The following is a 9,168-nucleotide window of genomic DNA, read 5'->3' as shown; positions in this document are numbered from 1 at the left end:
TATGGCAGGTTTACATTTACGAAATTGAGTGGATTTCATAAATGTAAACCGCATTATGCTAGGTTAACATAACAAAATAAACCTGTGTACTTGGAATTTTATAAATATCATTACTTTTTCCAAAACCCGAGATTTATGGGGTGTACGTATACTTATGTAAGACTGTGTATTTGAGTATACAAAAGCCACAATATTAGTGTCAATTTCATAAATATCATTACTTGTTCTAAAACCCGATATTTATGGGGCGTATGTACGTATACTTATGTAAGACTGTGTATTTTTCCAAAATCGATGCTATGTAATTGTCCAAAAGTGATTCAAACACCTCCCCGATCCCCGGATTTGAATCCTATAGATAATTTATGGAGAATTTTGGAGACAAATATAAAAAATCGTAACATCTAAAGTATAGGAACCCTGAAAAATGCCTTGCAGGAAGGATGGGGAAAAATTCAGATATCGTGCACCGAAAATTTAGTTAAGTTTTTGCCAAAAAGGCTAAAAGCTGTAAAGGATATCATACCAAGGGCTTAAACCCTAAAAAATCCTTTTTGTTTCATAAAACTTTTAGAGTGCATACTTTTCACTGTGAGGTAGAAATTCGCTGTTGTTTAACCATCTTTATTTTTTTTATCTAAACTTACCTGAATTTTGTTAATTTTATTTTATAATATTGTAACAATATAAAAAAGAATGAAATCGCTATCATTAATTAACTCTTAGACATCGCAGTTTTAATGAAAGTGAAGTGGATACTTTTGACTGTGATTCACTGTATATTGCAATTTGTTTGAATTTTCAGGATCAACAGGCCCATATAATGTTGAATACAATTTTCAGCTTATCAGAGGTGATTTTAGCGAATTCTCTCTCGGATTTACCAATATTATAATTGGAATAGCATATTTTCCGAAATCCGTTTACCTGGCTTTCTCTTTTTCTGTAGAGCCGTCTATGTTACATGCACAACAGTTAATTTATGATCAAAAATGATGGATCTACATCAGAGATGCACACAAAGAGCATGCTATTGTTGGTAATTGTATGGAAAAGAGAGTTGTGTTTAACGTTTTCGTAAAGGCGCGGGCATGGCTGATCTACATGTTCACATACCATAAAACTCATAAAAATTCTTAATTGCAAAAAATCACTGAATAATCCCACGATTTTATTGCACATTAATTTATTTTGCAATTATTTAGTTGACACCACAAAAACCAGGTACCTATACTTTTTGCCCATTGTGTTTGTTATTTCCGACCCATTTCTGCATTTACTGCGTTTATTGGTCATAAACAGGTAAATCAACCCATATGTATAAAAACCCCAACATTATTGTAAGAAGTTGTTGTTGTAATTCCTAATTCAAAATCTAAATTCTTATAAATTCATCGTTTGCAATAATTAAATTGACTAACTGTATGTATTAGTATGTACAGTTAGGCAAGAAATGTATTGCAAAAACCAAAATTGTAGAAAATTTCATATTAATTGTTCGTTTATGGCAACAAATTATGGAAAAACTATACGGTTTTTTGTGCAAATCTCTTGCTATAGGTCCTTACAACAATATTCCGTCAAAATATGCAAAGGTTATTTGCGATTTATTACAAATACGGTCAAAAATAAGAATTAACTACTATTTGGGGGTGACAATAAAAGTATTGCAAAAATTACCAAATCGATGGTTTCTTCGAGAATTACCAAAGGTGTGTTCCTTAATGAGTTGCCTACCCACTTTGGACATTCATTGGACCATTAATTAGCTTAGTTAAACCAAAAATTAAGGCTCGGTATGTTCCACTCTAAGGATACTGGTTCCCCAATTTTTAGTAAATCTTGATCCTTCGTTGGAGGATGTTTTTGGAGTTTTTTGTTAAATTGGACCCAAACATTTTATGAGGGTTCATATCAGGATGTTGGCCCGATGTATTTAAGAGTTTTGTGTTGTTGTATTACATCGGTCATTTACACAAATAAGATTAACATGTCATGATCTGGTCTTTGGAATGGTGGTAGTTGACTTTGTTTGAGCTTTCGCGATCAATTTTTCTGAGTTTAAGACTAATGACTATTAAATATTTCTTAATGATGTCAGTGGGGATGTCTTCCCAATCGTTATTAGATCCGTAAACCCAATTTCGCATACTATTTTCCATGGTAAAGAATATAGTACCCAAATATTCGATATTCCAGTTTCTCCAGTAGCGGTTTAATTCCCATATTTGATGGATTTTATTGGATTTGGAGCAATTTTTTGGATTTATTATGATAGCAGAGGATAATATATATCCACTTAGTAAAAATTAAATCATATTAATACCATTGAGAGACGAAATAGTACTGTGTCGTAGGTCGTTTCAAAATACTACACAGGTGTCAATTTTTTCCATATACTTTCCAGAGGTATCTCGATGTTTTCAAAGCCAAAATCGGACTGTTTTGCATTGTTCCATTATCCTACAATACATATTGAGTCAAATATTCAATCTTGGCATACTTGCCTTTGGCCGATTCGTCATTGTTTATTGTTAATATGGTCCCATGCGTTTTTTACCTGTGTGAAGACCCTCCATGACCGCATTTTTTATCACTGAACTTTATTACATTCAATACTGTTAGTCTATTATTAGCCGCAAAAATCATAAAAATGCATAATGACCGCAAAAATTTGCAAAAATTTTATAGTTTTATAGTATTGATTTTTCCCGTTGCGATACTTTTATTGTCCCCCCCAAGTAGCAGTTAATTCTTATTTTTGATCGTATTTGTTATAAATCGCAAATAACCTTTGCATATTTTGATGGAATATTGTTGTAAGGACCTATAGCAAGAGATTTGCACAAAAAACCGTATAGTTTTTACATAATTTGTTGCCATAAACGAACAATTAATAAGAAATTTTCTACAATTTTGGTTTTTGCAATACATTTCTTGCCTAAATGTATGTACATATACATACATATGTATTATACTGTAATAGTAAAAAAAGACCCAACTAATTTTATAAAAAATTTCAGCGAAACCTTTCAACACCTGCTGTGGCAACACGTTCAACATTCAGAATTGCACCATCTATTTCCAGCTGCATCATAGCCCTCCAGCAGCAGCACAGCCCTCTTATCCAGCAGCAGCATAGCCCTCTTATCCAGCAGCAGCACAGCCCTCTTATCCAGCAGCAGCATAGCCCTCTTCACTTTGCAACCAGCCCTCTTCATCTTGCAATCAGCCATCTTCACCTTGCAACCAGCTCTTTTGAAGAAATAAACCGCGATTTTGACGATGCAACCCAGAGGCCTCTTGAAGCTGGTAGCAGCGTAAAAATATGCTATTTGATAGATTAATTACATGTGATCAAACCCAAATGGCGCGAGCTCTAAATGCATGCGTTGTGTTTCACGTACCCATTGATAAGGAAAATAGAAGAGCACAATACAGAGCCGTCTATTGTTCACAGCTGTAATACTGAAGTCAACAATGTGAAGAGACAGCTGGAAGAGGAGGTGGAGATGTTTGTGCATCTACGGCGGTTCAAAAAACCAAGACCCTACACAGAGGAGGATATGCAAAATGCGGTGAGGGATTCGGTTATTTACTTCGGGAAACCAATAGCAAAAATCGCTGAACATTACTCTATACCAGCGGCAACGTTGGAATTGACCTTAGAAAAAAATTCCCGTGTACATGAACAAAAAAAAAAACTGCGAGTGGATAGAAGGCAGAGCGAAAAAAACAAGGCAGCGAAAAAAACAAAGAATATAGCATGTGTTGCTACAGAAGGAGATAAAACTCTAAGTGATGCCAATAAATTGTCAGATTAAATAATGGACAATATAATGGTGGAGGAGGAGCAAGAATGTTAGCAAGGGGGGTAAGCATGGTAGAACAAATACAAGGTAAAGTTAATACTACAACAAATACAACTCGAACAACAACCACAAAGGAATTTGTTTTTGTTTGTAACGTTACTGCCAGTTGTATTTGTAAGCAAAACAAGGAAATGTCTATAAATTATTTGAATTTAAAAAACTAATAATTTTTCACATTTGGTTGAATATTTTGGAAAACATGAATGAAAATTCGTTACATTTTCAATTTTTATGGTTCCACATCATTCCACTAAATGCATAAATTCTCGCAGAAAGTAGAATTCTTGCAGAAAAGTTCGGGGTCGCTGGAAATTCATAGAAAAAGGAGAAGCTGTTTCAATGTTTTGTTTTAGAAATCAAAGAAGCACATGTTTATTAGGGCTTTATTTTTTTAAATTTTAACAAAATACCTCACATATTAACAAACGTTGTATCGCCTCTACAAGCGGTGATTTACTGCGCGGCTTATCGTTCGAACTTGGAGGAGATTACATATCATTGATATGAAGAAGTTTTTCTGGGAAATGGTTTTTTCCGAATGATATATTTTTTTTCTCAAAAAATATATGTCCCTAATGTACATCGAAATAGAAATAAATGTATAAAATGTCATATGAAATTTGACACTAACGTTACAACCCAGTTCAGTCAGCTGGGTATTGCTGCTACCTTTTCTTGTTCTACCATGGGGGGTAAGTTTATTTAATGGATTTAAATTTTTTTCTTCCGGATGTTTTCCATTTTCTTTGTTCTAGCTAAAATTGAGAGTAGTCCATTATCTACCACCTTTATTACTTTATTTAATTTCTTCATATTGAAAGTGAATCACAGTCAAAAGTATCCACTTCACTTTCTTTCATTAAAACTGCGATTTCTAAGAGTTAATTAATGATAGCGATTTCATTCTTTTTTATATTGTTACATTAGTGTCTTAACTTAAATATTATAAAAAAGAATTAACAAAATTCAGGTAAGTTTAGAAAAAAAAAAATAAAAATTGTTAATTAATTAATTAACTCTTAGAAATCGCAGTTTTAATGAAAGAAAGTGAAGTGGATAATTTTGACTGTGATTCACTGTATATATAGGCCGAGAAAGACATATAAGTTGGGGCCTGAACCTGGCCCACATTGTGTGTTCTGCTTCTCGCGCATGAACAACCACCAGGACCACTTTTGAGGACGATTTGGTGAAATTCGATCACTTAAACAGCATTATCAAAAAAACTTCATTTTTAGACAATACTTATTGCTACGAAGACTTCGATGTCAACATGCATATGAAAGTGTATAATGAGACTGTTGTACAACGTCTGCTACGGAAGGAAACAGAATTGGCAGCCTTGGAAGAGCCTGACGTGACATTGAGGCCTACGCGAAAATTCATGGAATATATGATGGAGCTTTGCAAACTCATCGCTGAAGATGACCACAGCCCTTTCCGTGTGAAGCTGACCCGACTAAGTAATCTGAAGGAATTTTTCAACAATATAAATATCCCACTACACGAGGTCTATGCACGGAGTATGTCATCCCTTATAATGCTAATGCTGAGCCATGGCAATATCCCAGCAAAAAAGTTTGGAAGTAGTGCAATGCAGAGTTTTGATTTCAATACATCTTTCGATGCAGTCCACGCGGGGTTATGAAAAATGCACTCCGCTCAATACATTTTAGAAGCACTCGCTTATAGATCCCTAGCCAAGCAAGCCAATTTTTTGATGCCTACAGTCGCAGTTTTTTTTCTGAACACAAGAAAGAGTGTCTAAAATTATAAGAATTTGTTTAAAAAAAAAATAAAGAAATACAAACTAAAGATACCAACATTGCTGTAATTCACGAGACGCAAATTATTTTTGAAGTGGAGTTAGAGTTTTTTTTTGGAAATCTGAACTGGAGTTGGAGGAAAAATGAAAAATCATTTGGATGATGAAGAAATATCAGTTGCGGTGTCACAAAAAGCAGAGCAGAGGAAGTAAACTCAGTTATGATCAAATTTAATGGAGACTTTTTATCATTTGTATTAGTATAATAAAGTTAATATTTTACACGAATAAGCAATGTATTTTATTTATTTTGGGATATTTGCAAAGGCTTGCATTTTATAGCATCTTTAGACCGCATTTAAATTCAATCCAAAACACTACATCAAAGGCTGTGATTTGGATCGAAAGTTGAGTGCATCCTAGCTGCACGCTCTCTTGTAAAATTCATAGGTGAATTCATAGGAAAAGATGTACTCCAGCGGCAATTGTTCTAGTGATTTAACTGCATCCGCGGATGCAAACTTTTTGCTGGGATTAAGCTCATGAGATTAACAACGCATGCTACCATAGAGAAATACTACGCCGATATTCGCAGCCACTGTGTCGCTAAACCAACTACGCACAATGAATTACGCTAAAGCAAGGTACGATGCTGTAATAGAGTACTCAGAGCTCTATTGGAGAGAAAGAAGTTTTCCTAGATAAAAAGTATGTATAAAATTGTAAACTTCTCATCAATGTATAATCTAATTACTTACATACAGTCAACCAAAAAAGTCTACATACACCCTATAAATCTCGAGTTTTAAGGGTAAGGAAGCATTTTTATGAAAATCCAAGTACATAGATCTATTTCATATCCCTAATAAACAATACTACATACAACAAAAATATATTCCATAATACGAAAAATACTTGGTTTACATTTACGAAATCCACTCGATTTCAACTGTCAAATCCATAGGTTAAACGTCAAATGAAATCCAATGGATTTCAGATGAGATTTCATTTGACGTTTGAGCTATGGAATTGACAGTTGAAATCGAGTGGATTTCGTAAATGTAAATTTAGCATAACGGTAAATTCTATAAAAATTAAAATATTAATAAGGAAAAAGTGTACATACAGTGAGTGTCAAAAATATTCGGTTCTCAATTTCACCAATAATAACACCTCAGTAATTTAGAAGCCCATGCCCAATATCCAAAAAACTAAATACATAAAAAAATGTTGGTCCTGTGGCAATTAAAAAGTGTATGTAACATGGACCCATGGCAACCCTATAAGCGAGAATAACATAGAAAACGTTGTTAACCCTATTTTCTATGCGTCAAAAATATTCGGTTTTTGTAACTTTTGTTAAATATTTTGCCAAAAAAACAGGTCATTATCGAACTTTTCTGCAATATTAGTATACATTTTGATAATTGCGAACAGAATCTTTGTTCCTGTGTGCAAAAATATTACATTTTATAGCAAATTATTAAAATTTAGCAATAAGGAAAAACGCTATCCAAGAAAAGGGAAAACTGGTCATATTTCATTCTAAAAACAGCAGAAATAAAAGGAAATGTTGCTTATTGTTGAATATTTAGTCGAATATAGTTGAAATAATGTGCAAAAGTCACGAAAATATAGAAATAATCGATTTCGTGAAACACATAGCCGTAATTTTCCAGGAGATTCCTCTACCTTCGCTCCCAATTCTTGGATTTGGCTTATGTGTTTCACGAAATCGATTATTTCTATATTTTCATGACTTTTGCACATTATTTCAATCATATTCGACTAAATGTTCAAAAATAAGCAAAATTTCCTTTTATGTCTGCTGTTTTTATAATGAAATATATGACCAGTTTTCTCTTTTCTGGGATAGCGTTTTTCCTTAGCGCTAAATTTTAATAATTTGCTATAAAATATAATATTTTTGCACACAGAAACAAAGATTCTGTTCGCAATTATTAAAATGTACATATACTAATATTGCAGAAAAAGTTCGATCATGACCTGTTTTTGGAAAAATATTTAACAAAAGTTACAAAAACCGAATATTTTTGACACATTAAAAACAGGGTTGACAACGTTTTATTTGTTATTCTCGCTTATAGGGTTGCCATAGATCCATGTTACATACACATTTTAATTGCCACAGGACCAACATATTTTTAAGTATTTGGTTTTTTGGATATTGGTGAAATTGAAAACCGAATATTTTTGACACTCACTGTATCTATGTACATTGTAATAGATATAAGTCCCAATTTACATTAGGCAAGTTTACTTGCGGCAATTGTTAGTTTGGGGGTGAGAGAGGGTGTTGAGAGGCAAAGGGTTACCATATACCTCACCTCTCTCTCCATCAAACTGACAATTACCGCAAGTAAACTCGCCTAATGTAAATTGGGACTAAATATATAAAATGTCGTATGGAATTTGACACTATCGTTACAACCCACTTCAGTCAGCTGTGTATTGCTGTTACCTTTTATTGTTCTACCATGTTGTTCAGTAATAGGCCGTTTAGATATAACAAGGTTAACCCAGTGGGTCTGGGTTTCAAATGTCATTTCCATTGTATATACTTCAAACAAATCCTCATAAAGAAGGTTAACCCTGCAAAAAACTATAATATAAACGCCGTATAAGGCCATGTTTATATTATAGCTTTTTTCAGGGTTAACCTTCTTTATGAGGATTTATTTGAAATATAAGACTACGTTTACATTTACGAAATCCACTCGATTTCATCTGTCAATTCCTTTGTGTATACGTCAAATGAAAACTCATCTGAAATCGATTGGATTTCATTTGACGTTTGAGCAATGGAATTGACAGTTGAAATCGAGTGGATTTCGTAAATGTAAACATAGTATAAAAATGAAATTGACATTTGAAACCCAGGGTGTTTGTTAAATCCGGTTATATATAAACGTACTATAAACGAGAAATGGGAAGTAGTGCAAGTACTTTTACTTACGAAGTTATCGCACAGACTTTATGTCTGTGGATTATATAAAAACAAGGTTTCATAGGTCTCGGTCCGTGAAATCAGGCTTTCTTAGATCGAGTTCCATACTAAAGTAATTTTATGAAATTGGTGTGGAGGGGAACTCGATCTATGAACGCTTAATTTCATGAAATTATTTCATTGAAATCGCTTTAGTGTGGACCGGGACTATGAAACTCCATCTAGAAATGCAGATTTTCATGAAATTTTTTAATGAAATTCACGCTAGTGTGGACCGAGACCTATGAAACCCTGTTTTTATATAAGCCACAGATATAAAGTCTGTTCGATAACTTCGCAAGTAAAATGTATTTGCAAATACTAGCAACTACTTCTATATTTTTCTTGCTATATTTTTGTGACTTTTCCACATGTTTTTTACTATATTCGACTAAATATTCAAAAATAAACAAAATTTCTGTTTATTTCTGCCATTTTTATAATGAAATAGGGTAAGTGCACCAATAGTCGGCCCTTTAACTTTTTTTTCATTTTTAAACTGGTGTCACAGGTTGTGGGAATAT

The sequence above is a fragment of the Musca autumnalis genome, unplaced genomic scaffold (genome assembly GCF_047663935.1).
Source record: "Musca autumnalis isolate F117 unplaced genomic scaffold, ASM4766393v1 scaffold_4, whole genome shotgun sequence".
Classification (NCBI taxonomy): Eukaryota; Metazoa; Arthropoda; class Insecta; order Diptera; family Muscidae; genus Musca; species Musca autumnalis.
This window is presented reverse-complemented; position numbering follows the sequence as displayed.